At 42.6% G+C, this 18,891-nt stretch overlaps 1 protein-coding gene across 6 annotated transcripts in view; it reads left to right on the top strand.

The window, feature by feature from the left end:
* The first annotated feature begins 7,442 nt into the window (after positions 1-7,442).
* DNMBP (dynamin binding protein) overlaps positions 7,443-18,891 on the top strand; it is a 105,256-nt gene continuing 93,807 nt past the window's right edge. For 4 of the 6 annotated variants that reach the window (XM_054508334.2, XM_045878606.2, XM_045878601.2 and 1 more), the window contains exon 1: positions 8,556-8,732. The gene's annotated coding sequence lies outside the window, so the exon portion shown is untranslated. Of the gene's footprint in view, positions 7,586-8,554; positions 8,733-18,891 lie in introns of those variants that run through there. The other 2 variants (XM_045878603.3, XM_045878605.2) reach the window with 2 other exon arrangements.

The raw sequence follows: 18,891 nt of genomic DNA, 5'->3' as shown, positions 1-18,891 counted from the left end.
AGCTTGACTACTAATAGCCTACTGTTGACCAATAAAATAGTTATATTATGACATAATAGAAATAGTCAATTAACACATATTTTTTATGTTATATATACTATATACTGCATTCTCACAATAAAATAAGCCAGAGAAAAGAAAATGTTATTAAGAAAATCATAAGGAAGCAATGCCTGGGTGGCTCAGTCGGTTAAGCGTCTACCTTCGGCTCAGGTCATGATCTCAGAGTTCTGAGATTGAGCCCTGCATCAGGCTCCCAGGGAGCCTGCTTCTCCCTCTCCCTCTGCTCCTCCCCTGGCTCGTGCTCTCTCTCACACACTCTCTCAAACAAATAAATAAAATTAAAAGAAAAGAAAAAAAAAGAAAACCATAAGGAAGAGAAAATACATTTACAGTACTATACTGTATTTATCCAAAAAAATCTGCATGTTAAGTGGACCCATGCAGTTCAAACGCATGTCATTCAAGTGTGAACTGTATAGGAGAGTTGGTTCCTATTTTTTTTTAAATAAAAAAACTGTTTCAAATAAAGAAGAAGCAATGATTATAGACAAAAACAACAAAAGAGCATTGCAATTTTATTAAATTCAAGAATCATTTTAATTTTACTATGACTCTCCAGTCAAGGGAATTCAATCATTGAACACACATTTATTAAGTACACCTCTATGCCAGGCACTCTGATAGGCAATAAGGATACAAAGATAAATTCATAGTCCCTGCCTTCAGTGAACTCACCACCTGTGAGAGTGAGAGGTTTTACAATAGTGTGTGACGCAATTGAGGTCTGTCCTGTCAAAGGCCAAAGAATCATAATCCACGTTGTCATTCAGTCCCCTACTTTGGCTAATGTAGGCCTGACTTAGTATGAAGCCAGATGTCTCTTTCCTGTGAAACACTGTACACTAATTCAAACAGATAATTATCATACAGGGGGTAGGAGTGTGGGGGAATGTGAACTTGACCACAGTACAATAAGAAACAGCAACGTGGCCCAGCTGCTTAAACAGGCAATGCATTCCCAGACTGTGCTAGAAAAAGCACAGCATTACATCAAAAGAGCACAGTCCCACCAGACCCCACAGGGGTCAGGCTTCCTCTGGAGTGTGGTATACAGTTCCTGGCACATTTTCAGGAAAGACATTGAAGGTCATGACATCACTAAGCCTCATGGACACACCAGGATAAAATATTGCTAAGGGAAGACAAACATGGCCAATTCAGAGCAAAGTTTTGAAATCAGTTGCGTGGGGAGCCCACATTGCACAATGGAAAGACTTTGATACTGGCAGATGGTGGTTTGAATCCTAGCTTTGTCCTTTACAAGCTGTTTTATTGGGCAAATGAGGTATTTCCCAAGGTATGGGTAAAGAATCATGGGTAGTACTCAAGATGTTCTTCAGGATACTTCAGGTGGTGCAGGAGCCAATTTTGGGTTATGCTCTCACCCAATAATCACTTGGTAAAAAATCACTTAGTGAAAAAGTTGTTCTCTTATCAATTTCTTTAGATCCTTCTGAATATGTCAAGCGCATAGTTTCTGTTTAGTCCTAACTTTCTAACACCGGCTAGTTTCATTTTTTAACAAACGCAGAGTAGACCTCAAGCTCAGAATTAGAATTTACTAACAGTTTTATTTCCACTGTATTTATTTTAAAGATTGCCTTCAATGAATTACAATCTATACTGGCTTTGCATTTATAGGAGTGCTGCAAAGTTTCCCTTAAAAAACAAAGTGAGGAAATTTATTATTTTTTTTTAAAGATTTTATTTATTCATTTGACAGAGAGAGAGAGACAGTGAGAGCAGGAACATAAGCAGGGGGGTGGGAGAGGAAGAAGCAGGCTTCCTGCAGAGCAGGGAGCCCAACGCGGGGCCCCATCCCAGGACCCTGGGATCATGACCTGAGCTGAAGGCAGACACTTAATGACTGAGCCATCCAGGTGCCCCCAAAGTGAGTAAATTTAAATAAAAACATTAAAAAAATAGTGAGGCAGGATGCCATTTCGTCAAGAATTATGATGATGGTTTTTTGAAAGTACCAGATTACAGCAAAGAGTGGCATAGGAACAATTAAATTGTGGGAAGTGTGGGAAGCCCTAGGCAAGCAAGCTGCTCAACCTCACAGAGCCTCGGTGCCTCATTTACAAGCTAAGGATTACAATAACTACCTGGCTGGATTGTTGTCATGACATGTGCTAGGAAGAACAACCAATATTATTTGGAAAAGGAAAAGGTAAGCTTGGTTATCTTGCTTCATTAATGTAGACAAACAGGAAAAGAAAAGAAAGATGATTTATAAATTTATAAAATACTTTGTAAAAATTATGATTCTATTCAAATGTAGAATCTATTTCTTAGGGTGATAAATATTTTTCCAACCAATAGAAGAAAAAAAAAGATAACATATGATAAGCTCTTAACTGAAGGCCAAGTCTCAATAAACATTTACTATAAAATTGTCTTCATGGGGCACCTGGGTGGCTCAGTCAATTAAGTGTCCGACTCTTGATTTCTGCTCAGGTCTTGATCTCAGGGTCCTGAGATGGAGGCCCCCCCACCCCCGTCAGGCTCCATGCTCAGCAGGGAGGCTGCTTGAGATTCTCTTTCCCTCTCCCTGTGCCCCCCCCAACACTCTCTCTCTCAAATAAATAAATAAATAAATCTTTAAAAAATAATAAAATAAAATTGTCTTCAGTTTTTCAGCTTCCCTTTTCCTTCCACTCTCTCCTTCCAGATCCGCAGATACCTTCTTTCTTGTCTTCTCATGAAAATAGTAAAAGATAGAATAATATCACTTAGATATATCTTGATGGATACACAAAAGAATTAGTTTTTTCCCAAAGTATTACCTCAACTAGGTACTTATATTTTAAGGTAGACTTGTTTACCTATTTGATTTTTACTTCCAATTATAAAGGATTCTTTATTCCTCATTAAACCAATTTCAAGCTTTTGCAAATAGATAGGAAGAGAAGGAGCCGGTAGGGAACACTGTATCAATATATAAGAAGAGCCCTGAAGATAAACATGATAAGGTCTTTTCTTAGAACTCAGAAGTTTCCTTACAAGGTCTTTCTCTTCTAGGAAGAACAAACCAGGGATTGGCTTTACTCTTACCCACTGGGGTCTATGCCTAAATTGAAACAAATGGCCTCTGATGTCTTCTTATAGGAATTGGCCTGGTCCTAGCACTAGACAGATGCCCTGCCTCCAGAATCAGCCCGACTCCTCCAAGAGAGCACACCTCCCCAGCCCTTCCTTCCTCCATCCAACCTGAGTCCTGGCGCATTCTGGCACCATTTTGATGAAAGATTAATAATATTTCCAAGTGATGTTTCTTCCTTCCCTGACATCTTAGAATGCAAATCTATGCCTTCTATATTCTCTCTTGAAGACATTAAAACACATCTTAGATGTGGGAAACAAAGGCAGAAGAAAAATTATTAAATTTCCTTACTGCTTATAGCCCACTGACAAGTCCTTGAAACAGGCAGAATGACATTCCTCTAGGAACTCAGCTGCCTCGATGTTAATACTTTGCTAAGGGCAAAAGGCAATCTTAGCCCAATCCCCAGGATCCTGTAAGCCTACTTTAACATAAAAAATTCCTTTGGGGTGCCTGGGTGGCTCATTGGTGAAGCATCTGCCTTCGGCTTAGGTCATGATCTGGGGTCCTGGGATCGAGCCCCTCATCGTTGGAGCTCTCTGCTCAGAGGGGAGCCTGCTTCTCCTTCTCCCACTGCCTGATGCTGCCCCCTGCTCGTGCTCCCTCCTGCCCCCTCTCTCTGTCAAATAAAATCTTTAAAAAGAAATTCCTTTGGAAACTTTATCTCTACCCCCCAAGATACATGTTAGCAATCATCCTCCAAGCTTATGACCCACTGATAGACATCTGAAGAGCATCATGACTGAGTTTTTAGTAAACAGTAATAAATGACCTTTTCCTAACACTAGCTAGCCCCCTCAGGATCCTGGAAACCTTGTTTCCAAAATACTTGGGAGGCTTCTACTACCCCTAACCCCCTCCCAGCTTGAAAGTATATAATGGGTCACTCCCTATGACCCCAGTGCAGCTTCTCTTTCTTCCCACTGGTCCTGTCCCCATGCTTTAATAAAATCAATATATATTGGTGCTTTTTGCACCAAAGACGTCTCAGGAATTCCTTCTTGGCTGTTGGCTCACGACTTCACCAACATTCAAAAACTACATCTTTAATAATAGGAATAGGAATATATTATTTTATTTGCACTTTTTTTTTTTTTAGTGCTGGACCCCTGGCTATTCAAAGATGAACAGATGACTTGCACCATAAGTAAGGCCAACTTAGTTTAGTTTCAGCAGCTTGCTGCTTTCATCAGCTTGCCATCACTAGCAACAGCTTGCGTCTGGGATGTGACACATTCCAGAGGGAAGCCAGGGGGAGTTGGCTTTGATTTGGGGCCGAGCCATGCCAAACTGTTAGTGATACAGTCCATCACAGCAGTAACAGATACTTCAGATGCTGTAGGTCTTGACAGGTTCATGTTCAGATATGACAGATCAAAAAACAACAAAACTAGGGGCACCTGGGTGGTTCAGTTGGTTAAGTGTCTGACTCTTGATTTTGGCTCAGGTCATGATTTCAGGGTTGTAAGATCGAGCCCCATGTTGGGCTCCGTGCTGGGCATGGAGCCTGTTTAATATTCTCTCTCTCCACCCCTCTCTAAACGACACAAAACAAAACAAGACAAGACAAAACAAAATGACACAACTGAATAGTTTTGATCAATGAGATTAACCAAAATGTGCAGCAATTGAATCATTCTCTGTTTTGCTTTTAAGGATTATCCAGGAAAAAAGCCAGTCAAGCCTTTTCTTTTTATTTATGTATTTATGTATTTATTTGTTTTTAAGATTTTATTTATTTCAGAGAGAGAGAGAGAGAGCACAAGCAGGGGGAGAGGCAGAGCGAAAAGCAGGCTCCCCACTGAGCAGGGATCACAACCTGAGCTGAAGGCAGACACCTAACTGACTGAGCCACCCAGGCGCCCCCTAGTCAAGCTTTTTTATTTTAATATTATACACATGGATATTGTCATTATTGCTAACAAAAAAGTTCCACACACATTTGTCTACATTGATCCTTTTCATTCTAGTCTCTTAAAATTTAGGATATTTTATAATGTATCAATACATTGAAAATGAAATTTAAATTCTTTACTAAGACCCACCAGGACCAGGATGATCTTCATCCCTGTCTGTTTTCCAGTTTCATGCCATAATACTTGCTCTCTTGCTTGTGGCGGCTCCTTCTCTGATTCTGAAACTTACCAAGTTGTTTTCCACTTCAAGGATCTTGCACCTTCTGTTTCTCCTACCTAAAAGTCACTTCCTCAGCTCTTAAATATCTGATTCTTTCTCATCCTTTAGATTGCAAGCAAATGTTACATCCCCAGGGACTTCCCTGACCACTACTATATTCAAAGAAGCTTCCCACCGCTTACCTAGCACCTTATCAGACCAGATCCTCATCTCAACCACAGAACACAGAAATTATTTTCCCAGTTCCCTCAAAAACTGTATATAACTTGTACCACTCCTTGTTGCACAGGAGAGAAGTTAATTCATTACAATACAGTGGCACTAGGGCTTCATTCTCTATGATTTAATCTATCACACCACCTAGTTTATTTCCTTCACAGCGTTCACCACACCCTGTCATTATTTGGTTTATCATTTGTTTATTTATGTATTGTTTGTCACCACACTCTAGAATGTGAGCTCCATGAGGGCAGGAGTCTGGTTGTCTGTCTTATTCAGGCTGAATCCCAAACATAGAGCGCAATGCCTGTCCATCACAAATATATAGTGAATCTTGGTCGATGAGTGAAAAAATATTATTTTACCCTTAATGATTTAGAATCTTTGCAATGCCCTAGGGTAGTGGTTCTTAAACTTCAGTGTACTCAGTAAGGAAGCTTCCTCCAAAGATTCAGATTCAGTCAACAGATCCTTCTGAAATTGTTCCAGCTAAAAGAAAAAACGTTCAGGGGCATCTGGGTGGCTCAGTTGGTTAAGTGTCTGCCTCTGGCTCAGGTCATGATCCCAGGGTCCTGGGATGGAAACCTGCCCCCCCCCCCCCATCTCACTCCACCCACCACTGAGCTCCCTGCTTAGCAGGGAGTCTGCTTCTCTCTCTCTCCCTCAGCCCTCCCTAACCCTGCCCTCCCCCACTTGTGCTCTCTCTCTCTCTCTCTCTCTCAAATAAAAAAATAAAATCTTAAAAAAAAGTTCAGGTTGATTTGAGTGTATGTTAAGACACTCAAAATTATCTTCTTTCTTAAATGAAATGCTTGGGGCACCTGGGTGGTGCAGTTGGTTGGGCTTCCGACTTTTGGTTTCTGCTCAGGTGGTGACCTGGGGTCCTGGGATCCAGCCCTGGGTGGGCTCTGGGCTCCATGCTTCATGGAGCCTACATCAGACTCTCTCTCCCTCTCACTCTCCCTCTCCCTCTGCCCGTGCACTCTCTCTCTCTGAAATAAATAAATCTTAAAAAAAAAAAATGAAATGCTTGAGGGGCACCTGGGTGGCTCAGTTTGTTAAGCGACCCACTCTTGGATTCCCCTTGGGTCATGATCTTGGTGGTGAAATCAAGCCCCTCCTGGGGCTCGCTCTCTGGCAGAATCTGCTCAAGCTCTCTCTCTCCCTCTCCCCTCTCCCTCCCCTGCTGCTCCTGCTCCTGCCCCTGCCCCTGCATTTGCAGGCTCTCTTTCTCTCTCAAATAAATAAATACATAAATAGGGCGCCTGGGTGGCTCAGTTGGTTGGGCGACCGCCTTCGGCTCAGGTCATGATCCTGGAGTCCCGGGATCGAGTCCCGCATAGAGTCCCGAATCGGGCTCCCTGCTCGGCAGGGAGTCTGCTTCTCCCTCTGACCCCCCCTGCTCTCATGTGCTCTCTCTCATTCTCTCTCTCTCAAATAAATAAATAAAACCTTTAAAATAAAAAAAATAAGTAAATACATAAATAAATAAAATAATAATTTTAAAATTAAATGCTCAATTTCTATTTAATCCTGATTTAGTATGACATACTTGACTCTGTCCAAGAAACATTAGAAAGTATATGTGGAAAACACAAAATTGTGGTTAACGGAATAGTAACAGTATCTTCAAAACTAAAGGCAATAAATTTGCAATGTCAATTACTTATTCTTAGGAAGAAAATTCACTGTTTTACAGACAAATGAAGCATTTGTTAACAATTTTGTCAAAACCCAGAATATTGATATTTTACCAGAGAGCTTTCTGCCCACAATGTTCATATGCAGCAAAAAGGCAAAGGAGGAGAATCGTATGGCCGTTCCTCAAAAAATGAAACCTAGAATTACCACGTGATCCCGCAATTCTATTTCTGGGCATATACTCAAAAGAACTGGAAGCAGGGTTTCAGACAGATATTTGTACATCCATGTTCATAGCAGCATGATTCACAACAGTCAAAAAGTAGAAGCAAACCTTGGATGGAACAAGTCCACGGACAGGAATGGATAAACAGAAGGTTGTATCGTACAAGGGAATACTATTCTGCCACACGGTGCAAGGTGGGTGAACCTTGAAGACATTATGCTAAGTGAATAGGCTAGTCACAAAAGGACAAATATATGATTCCACTAACAGGAGGGGTCTGGAGCAGTTAAATTCATAGACACAGAAAGTGGAATGGAGGTTGCCAGGGGCTGGATGGAGAGAAATGAGGAGTTAGTGTTTGATGAATAAGGTTTGGGTTTGGGGAGATGAAAAGGCTGTGGGGATGTGGGGTGGTGATGATTGCACAACAGTGTGAATGTACTTAATGCTACAGAATCATACACTTAAAAATGGTTAAAACTAAGTCAAGTTTTACGTTACGTGTATTTTACCACAAGGGAAGGAGAAAGGAAACCCCGTGAACATGTTTGAAATAGAGGTTTCTCTGTGATGCGTTCACAGGGAGAGACGTGTTGGATTTCTTCGCAGTCTCCTGGGTAGATCCCAGAAACTCGAGGCACCCAAAGTCAGACAACATGCCCGCAGAGTGACTCTGCGGCCTTTAAGACACAAAGGGACTCCCGCGAGGGTTCACGGACAAGTTAAAAGCCTCCTCTCAGCCTTGCCCGGTTCCTGCCTTCTTTAAATTCTCCGAGCGGCCCCGAGAGACTTTCGTCAGGGAAAGAAGTGCGACGGCCAGAGCGAAGGGCAGCTCTGCGCTGCGAGAGGAACCCCGCCTCGGGGAGGACGAGGAGCGCACCACAGGCGGACGGGAACGGAGCGGCCTCCTCTCAGTGGAATCGCGCCTGTTCTCTAGGCTGGAGGGCCGGGTGGGGCCAGGGACGCGCTCGGAGCCCGAGCCGCACGCAGGGCCCCACGCCCGGCAGCGGCGGGCGCCGGGCCGCCCGGGCCGTGCCTCGGTTTCCCCCGCCAGAGGCCCTCGGAGCGCCGCCCCCTCTGACGCCGCGCGGCCGGAGGGCCGGCAGGGGGCGCGAGCGCGGGGCGGGCGCGCGGAGGGGGGCGCGCGGGGACCGAGGCGCCCCCGGGCCGCGCGGCCGCGAGAGGCGGAAGCCTGGGCGGGAGGCGGGAGGCGGGGCGGCTGCGCTGAGTCACCCCGGATCGGCCCGCCCGCCGCTTCCAGGGCCGGAGGTGACAGCGGCCCGGGACGGGCGGCCGCAGCTAGCCCGCCGCGTCGAGGGACCGCTGGGCGACGGCGAGCAGGTCAGGGGCCGGGCGGGGCCGGGCGGGGGAGCTCGGGTCGCGGACCCGGGGCGGCGGGCGGAGGGGACCCGCGCCCAGAGGGACGCGCCGCGCGGCCGGGCCTGCGCCACCCCTGCCCCGTGGCGGCCGCTGCCCCGGCCGGGAGCCCCCCGGGCAGGGGGTGCGGGGCGCCGGCCCTCCTCGGAGCCCGGCTCAGGTCCGGCCCTGTGAGGCCCCCGCCGGGGGTGGGGAGGGGGGGGAGGCTGGGCGGCCAGCAGTCAGGGGGATGCGGACGTGGGCTTCTTAAAGGGTGTCAAGCCCCGGGCTCTTTTTACTGCACCGCCCTGCCACTCGGGCAACGAGGCGGAATTTGAGAGCTGGAAAAGAATCCAGCATAGCCCAGCCCCCCTATTTTACAGATGAAGAAATATTCTGGCTTGCTCTAAGTCACATCCAGTCGGTCTAGGAGTCCGTGATTCTGTGTCAGGGAGGCAGGGAGGGATGATTTCCGAAGCAAGAGTAAGACCTGTTTGGCTAGAGATGCAAGTTTGGTTATGCTGGAGTTTTGCTGTTACCCACGGACACCTGCATTCCTGCCACAGGGATTGATGTCCACCAGGCATCAGTTTCTCAAAGCACTTAACCTTGAAGAGGGTGACGGTGCTGTCAGTTGCATAGGGGAATACTGGGGTTACAAACTGGCCAGGTCTGCTGCAGATGAGGCGCTGTGGAGAATGCTTGGGGTGTAGAGTTAATTTTTAAATGCAGCCCCCCCCCCTTTAAATGCAATCTCATCCTTTATTGTCTGTTTCATTTATGCAGCGATGAAGGGCTCTCGCACTGTTGTTCTGTTATATTGGTAACTTGCCTATTTTACAGTAATGTGCACATCTTGTGTTGAAAGACTTTCTTTTCCTAATTAGTGATGCTGTGATATGGGGCTTAATGGTTAGGGCTTGGGCATAGTCTAGCTCCGATTGTTTGCATAGCTGAGTTCCAGGGGGAGAGTGGGACTGATTAATCCCTGGTTGTATTTGGCAGACTGAAGTACCTGGCAGCATACAGGTGTGCTTTCTTAGTGTTGCATTTATTACCCTAGCAATAGGAATAGACTCCAGGTGATGAGCAAGTTTATTCCTCAGCACCTGCTTTTCTCTAAATTATTGAATTAAAGGATCTCTAGCCCCCTTTGAACTCTTTCAAATGTTAATTTGAAACATATGTCACTCATTGTGACAAAAAGTTTTAATAGAACAAGTCATATCATCAGCGTTGGCCTAAGTGAAAAGTGATTTTTCAAATTACATCAGTGTTAAATTCACTTAAAGTCAGAGATTGGGATGGAGTGCTTTGTGAGGATAGCTAAAATCTGACCTAGGAATGGGGTGTGTGGGGTGTACAGATAATCTTTGCAATAAGCTGAGAACATTCTGCCTCAGGAAATGTGATAAGATGTCTTTTATATACTCATAGTGTGTGTATATTCGGCTGAGATATAATAATCTTTATAGACAGTCCAAATATGTGCAAGTTATTTATTTTGTCTTGTGGCCCCAAAGCAGAGCCTTTCCCCACTTCTTGTTTTTTTTCTGGCTCTTTCGGAGTGGCCCTCTTTCCTGCAAAGACCCTTTCCCGTTCCTCTTTCAGCCACATTGCAATTCAGAGCCTCCTGCAAGCTACTTTTTCTCCCCCTGAAGAATATGACAAATCATAATTCTTCAGTCACTGTTCACGATCTCCTAAAAACTAAGGGTGGGTGTTCATTTTTAGAACACAGTGTGACTCCATGAAGCTCTGGTTCTGAAAAAGGGTTAAGTGGACTGTGCTTAGATTTTTATCTTTCATGTACTTGGAGGCTGCAATATAGGAAGGCTCCAGAGCCAGCAAACTCACTTATCTCTGCCTCAGAAGGAAATCCTTCCTGCAGGATGCCTAGGGAATCTTCAAGTGTGTTATTGTTCTCAACCCTCCCACTTTACAGTGTTGGGCTAAAATAAGCAAAAAGCTGTTTTTCACATTTCAGATACTTCAGTGATTTTTGAAATTACAGATACTTTTTATATTGGAATTTTCCAAATAATAAAAGCAACTACAATAGAACGCAAATGGAGACTTGCCTACTATTGCCAGGTATAAGGCTTGAATCATTTTCTAGGTTTATTATTGTTTCTAAAGTCAGTGTATTACCTACAGCATAGCATTGTTAAAGGGTTATCTGCTCTGAATTTCTCAACTGTGCTTGGGTTTTAGCTAAAGCATCCTGAAAATTCAGAGTTACGTTTGAAAAGTTTCACAACAACAATCCAATTAATATTAAATAGTTTCTTATGCTCAGCTTAGGAAAACACCTGGATAAACTAATTTTCAAGATTGGATAACATAGTCTTGTGGGTCAGGTGTTAATTCTGAGATACTAGGGGCATCTGGCTGGCTCAGTCGGTTGAGCGTGCGACTCTTGATCTCAGGATTGTGAGTTCAAGCCCCATGTTGGGCGTAGCGCTTACTTAAAAAAAATTACTATCAGCCTCTCGTCTAGAAAGGCCGAAACCTAAAGTAATAGCCATAAAATCAGATCACAGAACAGCTCTATGATGAAGGAGGCCTTAAACAAACCAAAAGTGTTAACTTTTGGTTGGGTGCTTTATCCTTGTTGCTCTAAAAGTCAGCCAGAGGAGATAAAATAAACATAGAGTAGCTAAAATGTATTCTTTTATTTTTAGATGTTAGGGTTTACCCAGGAAGGGAGGCAGCACTGCAGAGCAAATAGGGCATTGTGCTAGGGGGCTGAAGTCTGCAGTTCTGATTTGTTCATTCACCACATAGTCATTAAGCACCTGTGTCTACCAGGCACTATTCTGGGGGCTGGGGATACAGCTGTGAATGAAACAGACAAAGCCCCACCGCGGGGCCATAGCATTGTAGTGGGCTAGAGGCAGACAAATGAAACTGTGAGTGGATTGACTGTCCCATGCTCATCGAGCTACGGAGAACTTTAAAGAGGTGTAAGTGGGAAAGGGTGAGTATGTGTGTGGGGGTGGGGGGGTGGGCAGGATTGACTTTATTATACGAAGTGGTCAGAGAAGGCCTCTGCTAAGATCACTTTTGATCTAGGCCTGGAAGGAATTGAGACCGTGAGGGTGGGGGGACAGAGGGATGAGCAAGTTCCAGGCCCGGGTGCTGAGCCTGTTTGGCATGTGTGAGGGCTGGCGAGGTCCTAGCGGCCAGGCAGTGCCAAGGAGGGCGAGGGCGAGGTGGCAGCAGGGGAGAGGCGGTGGGAGTGGGAAGGGGTGCATCAGTGTAGGCCATTGTAAGGACTTTGACCTTTACTCTGAGTGAGGGGGAAGAAGACATTAGAGGGTTGTGAACCAAGTTGCTCATGATGACTTAAGTTTGACAGGGTCACTCTGGCTGCTGGGCACAGAGTCAGGAAGACCTTCCCTTTCGTCCTAGCGGTGTGACCCTAAGCCGTAACTCTTCTTGGGGCCTTAGTTTCCTCATCTGTAGGATGACCAGGTCCCTTGGAGCTCTAGAATTTTAAGATTCTAAGTAGCTTGGAATATTTCTACGGGGAGGCCAGGGGATTGCATACGAAGAGGTTCTAAAAGTAAACAGCTTCAGATGACCTGAAAACTTGACTCGGACACGCCTTTAGCTGAATCACTCCAAATCAAAAGGTAGTCAGGTCTTTTCAGTCAGGTTGTCAGGTCATGGGAACAAAAACACTGTTTCGTGAATATTCTCTGCTGATCCCTTTGGTACTCTGCTGATCCCTGAATTTTCTCTTCCTGCTTGAAAAAGGATGAAGAGCTGTTACTCATCAACAGAGCTGGCAACCAAAGTAGCTTTTGTTGTTAGGAAACTTGGAAACTTTGGGGAAGGAAACAATTTTAATTTTGTATTTATCATAGGCCATTCGAATTCTTTTTTAACATGGAAGGAGTCTGAAAGATTTCTTTTTTTTTTTTTGAGTTTTGCAGTAATTTATTACACAGCATTACTATAACAACAGATAACTGATACATGCTTTTACTTGTAGATGCATGCTTTTTAAAAATGGCATGTATATACACATGCATACATGTGTATAATACACACACACACACACAGATACCTTTATTTCGATTAATGCTTTAGCTACACAGTTTCCAATTGTTTATTAGACCTTATTAAGGAGTAATGAGCTATAGAAAAAGACTTGTGACATGTTACCAAGACTCCATCATAGAATATCTTGCACTTGTAACTACTCTCAAATACAATGTATTTCTGTATCAATTCAAACCATTCATGTATGATTTTTAAGGTTATAATTATAATCCAAAATAGCTTGAGTAATTCTCCAAATATACATACAATTATATTATTAGTCTTGATGCATCTTTTATAATTATTCCTTTTTTTTTAGTATTGCCCAAAACATGCTTTTATTCAGTCCTAAAAAGTGCTATGGATTCTCTGCTAAGGTAGTGGTGAAAACTCAAACCCCCTTAACTCTCATTTGTGGACTTTCTCTGGATCACTAAAAATAATTCTGAATGCATTATACTTATCTTTCAGTGAAAGAATCCCAAGCATACTACTAGAATCAATTAATCTCCCTTTCAGTGACACAGACCATATCAATGTTAGCAATATTGGCTTTCAGGTGAGAGGTATAGATCTTTTGTCATTTACGTTTGGATGTCACAGTTTAGAAACTTTAACATCTAAAAAACTAATATTTAATATCAATATAAGGATTTCTTTTGTTTTTAATTCCCTTATCCCCTTCCCATTCACCTTATGTCCCATAGGTACTTATTCTAATGCATGTAATGTGTTTCTTTTTGTCTGTATAGGATTTTGTTTGTTTTATATGTATTTTAATTTATAGCACTATTTCATTTTGCTGCATTTTTCTCTAAATAGTTTTGAAGATCCATCAGTTTCTATGTGTACATCTAATTCTTTGTTTTTGACTGATGCATTATACTCCATGCCATGTGCTCAAACCACAATTTTATATATCTGCTGTCTGTGTGATAGATACTCAGGTTGTCCCTACGCCCTAACATACCTATTGCTGCAGTGAGCATCTTTGTACCTGTCCACTTATAAAGCTGCGTAATATTTATTTAGAAGGAAATTGCTGGGTTATTGGCTGGCACATAATGAATTTGATTAAATAGCGCCAGATTCCTCTCCATAATGTCTGCCCCAGTCTCTCTTCCGCTGAAAGTGTTCGAGGATTCCTATACCCTCATGCCCCACCAGCGCTCAGCTTTATCCAGCTGTCCATCTTTTCTAGTCTCCGGAGGTGCAAAGTGATCTCTTGTCATTTTCATTTGTGTTTCTTTGCTTACAAATGATTGCAACATCTCTTATACATATAACTCTGTAAATTGCTTATTCATATCTTTGCCCATTTTCTATTGGAGTTGCTATCTGCGTTGTTCACATTTAGACTCTGCAGATGTCTTCTCTTTGGCCATCTGTTAATTTTGTTTTTGTCTTTTTTTTTTTAAAGATTTATTTATTAGAGTGTGTGTGTGTGTGTGTGTGCAGGAGAGGGGCAGGGGCAGAGAGAATCTCACACAGACTCCCGGCTGAGTGTGGAGCCTGACTTGGGGTCCCTCTCAGGACCCTGAAATCAGGACCTGAGCTGAAACCAAGAGTCAGTCCCTTAACCGACTGTGCCACCCAGGAGCCGCCCCTTTGTCGTCCTTTGATCAAGAAACATTCTTAATTTTGATGTAATCAGATAAATTCTTTGACATGGTTAATACTTGTGGAGTTTTAAGAAGCCCCTCTCAATCCCTGGGTCATAGCAATTTCTTTAATTCATCTAGAACCCACATTGCATATGGTGTGAGACAGGGATCTAGTCCTATTATTCTTCACTTAATGAGGCAGATTTTCCAATATCTCCAAAAACATCATGCTTTCCTCCATTGAATTGTGGTACCTTCTCTCTCATCTGTGGTTTCCATGTATATACTGGTCTGTTCTAAGCTTCTTTTCTGTTCCATTAGTCTGTCAGTTATTGCAGTGATTTTGTAATATGTTCTCTGGCACAGCAAATGCCCCATCTCTGTTCTTAATTTTTAAGTTTAATTAGCATTCCTGGACCATTATTTTTCCATATAAAATTTGGAATTAAGTTTATAGATTCCTCAAAAATTGTATTTTTAAGGAATTTTTATTTGGATTACATTGAATTTATAAATTATTTGGGAGAGGCTTGACATCTTTCTGATATTAACTCATTTCCTCCAAGAGCATGTAACATGTCTCTCCATTTATTCAGCACTTTTTAAAAGAAATTTGGTTTTATTGGAAATAATTTAAAACTAGCAGAAGAGTTCTCAGGTTAGTACAAAGAGCTTCTGTATATCCCTCACCTAGATTCACCAAATGTTAGCATTTTGCTGCATTTGCTTTATTACTCCCTCTCCACATTTCTAAGCCTGTTTTTTTTCCTGACCCATTTTGAGTTAGTTGCAGACATCATGCCCTTTTATCCCTAAATACTTCATCAGCTCATTTTTAAATCCTTTATTAGAACTTTAAAAATTTTCTCCATAAAGGTCTAGGAAGGTATTTTTGGTTAAACTAATTTCTAAATATTTCATAGTTTTGTTGCTACTGTGAGTCATGTCTCTCTTATTTTCTAGTTGACTGTTCGTAGTTTAAGAGAAATAGTGTTAATTAGACGAACCATGAGAGACGATGGACTCTGAAAAACAAACTGAGGGTTCTAGAGGGGAGGGGGGGTGGGAGGATGGGTTAGCCTGGTAATGGGTATTGAGGAGGGCACATTCTGCATGGAGCACTGGGTGTTACGCACAAACAATGAATCATAGAACACTACATCTAAAACTAATGATGTAATGTATGGGGATTAACATAAGAATAAAAAAATGTTAAATAAAAAATAATAAAAAAAAAAAGAGAAATAGTGTTATTACATGCTGATCTTGTATCTGACAGCCTTTCTTCCCCATCTTATTCAAATAGTTGATTTCTGGGGTTTTTTCCCCCTACTGTTAATCACAAGTCTCTGAAAATAGTGATATTGTTGCTTCTTTCCCATCCTTATACATCTTATTTCTTTTCCTTTCCTTATGGTGTCACCCAGAACTTCCAGGACTATGTCGAAGCAGTTTGCTATGCTAGTAGGCATCTTTGTCTTGCTTTCAGTCTTAAAGAGAATGAGTCTAACGTTTTTCCATTTCATACACTGTTTGTTTTCGGTTTTAGATATGCCTTTGTCAAGTTAGGGTGTTCTCCTCTATTCCTAGTTTACTGAGCATTTTCGTCATAAGTGGGTAGTAAGCCTTATCGGATACTTTTTCAGGATTTGTTTCCGAAGAAGTACGATGGCATCAGGAGGGTGCATAGCCAAATCCTAAGCCTGTGCTAAGGTTAAGTTTTAAGCAAAAGAAGGCTAATAAGAGTCTTCAGTACTTCTGAACCTTACTTATATAAGTTTATGGTAAACATTTCATGATTTCAGTATAAGCTTATTTCACCATTAGATCAGCTTTTTTCTCCTGCTGTTAAGAGTCAGAATTTAAATAGCTGGTGTGAAGAATGAGAAAGAGCCCTATTCAGCATCACAACTGGGGTCGTCAGCATGATTGTAAATATAAGATACGTAAAATTATAGTTTGCTTACTCTGTGGATCAGTCTCTACTCCAGGTATAAATCTTATCCAAGTAGATCTCACAAAATATTGAGATCTTCAGCAGGTAGCTCTTTAGCAACAGTAACTGCTGGCGTGTTGGCCAATTGATTCTCATCACTGTCTCTTTTGGTATATGGTTGGGGTGTTTTTTTTTTAACTAGCTATTTTTTTCCTAATTATAAAAATTAAACATCTTCATTGTAGAAAACTTGTAAAAATATAGAAAGGCAATTCTTTAATCCTGTCTTTTAGCACCAGTCTGTAAAATGTTGGTTATTTCTTGCTTTTTTTTTTTTTTTATTGGGGGGGCATGCCCGTGGAGGAGGAGAATGCACTTAAACTTGGGCTATATATAATGGTATCACCCCTCCTCTTTCAGGGTTAGGCCATCAACTTTTGGTCTTTTTGCTTTGATTGATCCTCTGAAAAATAGCAAGAAGATATAAGTAACTTCTAGGCGTGGGGTAAATGCAGGCTGGTTCCTTAGAAATGGTGAACAGGCTGTTCCTGCGGGAGCCACTGTGCAGACAGCCCGGCCTCCCTGTCAGAATATGGGGCAGTTGTAGCCCAAATGCTATTGGACCAAAGACTAGCTGGGTGCAGGAGAAGGGGAAGAGACGTCTGTCCATTGTCACTTTGCTTCGGTTCATTTAGCACTTTTCCTTCTTTAGGCCACTTTCCGAAAAGAAAAGTATGGAGAAAATAGTTGTAATTTATCTTCTTTTGACTCTGAAATAAGCCTAATACAGTTGTCTTGTTTCCCTCATCACCTGCTCTCGTGGTGAGCGGTGAGGGAGTGGTAATGAATAGCAGGAAGCGAGAATTCCTAGGTTAACATTCCTACCAACAACTGGTAGATTCCACATCCGACGGCCCTCCCCCTTCTCACTCCCTCTCCTTTCGCCCTGCTTTTTTTTTTCCCTTTTTTTCCATTTTGTCCTAACACCCTTCACTTCTAAAATGTCTGCCTTCGCCATCCCTCAAGGAGAAAGTTCTTCAATGGCAGGGATCTTTGTTTTGTTCACTGATAAATCCCAAGCAGGTGCCTGGCACATATTGTGCTCTCAACAAATGGAAGCCATAAAATGACTCAATCTGTCAAGAGGTAGCTCTGTGATTCAGAGCAAGGAAATCTAAGGGAGGGGTGAAGAAAGAAAGTTCTCTTAGTCTCCTTTAAATGCATGGGTTCAATAAAGTAGTAGAATGCCTATTTCCTCCTTGACCTTGTATGCATAACCATCAACCCAGCCACAGAGCTAATTTCTCTACATCTGTTTTAGCAGCTCCTGTGGAGGCTGTGGTTTCTGAAAGTGGGGTGTGAGTGTCTGTGTTGCTGACAAGCACACGGTGGGAGTGGGGCCCCGGAGAGAATAATCCTTGCTGACGTTCTAGCCATGGGTTCTGGGGCCTGGCACACATTCTGCATTGTTTTCATGAGGTGATTCTCTGAGGATAAATGATCTGCGCCATCAGCAGAAAAAGTTGCAATGGATGTGTCGGGTTGTGCTGAACTCCCCAGCCTCACACCCCATGTCCTCCCATTTTCTAGTCTATTCTTCCCTCCCATCCCCAGTAATGCAGAGACATTTTGGTGTTTCTGCCATTTCTGGATCCAGTTCAGGATTGTCATGATGAAGTCATGTTGCACATACCTGCTTACTTTATTATAAAGCAAAGCCTCAAATCATATTAATAGCACAATATAGGGTGATAAAAAAAAAAGTTGCTGCAAATACACCAAATGATGCCCTGGAGGCCAATGCCACAGACCCTGTTTGTCCTGTACAGACTATTTTCTGACTCATTGTCATCTGTTACTCTACTTGCTACCCACCACTGCCCCTAACAAATCTTAAACTCTGCTGCCTGGCCCTCTAGTCTGTACATATTAATTTAAGTCCCCACTTTCTGCTCTCTTCACACATTCATCAGATGTTCTTTCCTACAACAATAATGCCAGCAGTAAGCATACTGTTAATTACAATTGTGAATATTTCATCTTTCATTTTGCTGGGTTTCACTAATGGTCTAAATTCAAATGAAAGAAATATAAAACAACAAAACACTACTGATAGAAAATGGCAGCTAATATTTTAGCCAGTCACATACTAATGCATTCTCATTTAATCTTCAGAATGATTTTATAAGGAAGGTGCCAGTGTAATCGTCATTTTACGTATGGAGAAATTAAGATACAGATTGGTTGAGAGGGGCGTCTGGCTGGCTCAGTCGGTAGAGCGTGCGACTTTTAATCTCAGGGCTGTGAGTTCAAGCCCCACATTGTGTGTAGAGCCTCCTTTAAAAAAAAAAAAAAAAAAATTGGTTGAGAAACTTGCCTGGAAGTTACACTGCTGTTAGTGGTAGAACTAGAATTCAGACCCACATCTGTCTGTCTCCAAAGCCCATGCTCTTAACCAGCATGCGTATGTGGTAGTGCTCAGGTGAGCAGGTGACTGAAGACAGGGAGTGACACAGAGTCACAGGGTTCTTGAAGACTGTCCTTTTCTCACGTA

The sequence above is a fragment of the Mirounga angustirostris genome, unplaced genomic scaffold (assembly GCF_029215605.1).
Source record: "Mirounga angustirostris isolate CCGP_5_RB_7025 unplaced genomic scaffold, mMirAng1.0.hap1 SCAF_6, whole genome shotgun sequence".
Lineage (NCBI taxonomy): Eukaryota > Metazoa > Chordata > Mammalia > Carnivora > Phocidae > Mirounga > Mirounga angustirostris.
Note: the sequence above shows the minus strand (reverse complement) of the source record. Positions and strands in the feature narration are given on the sequence as shown.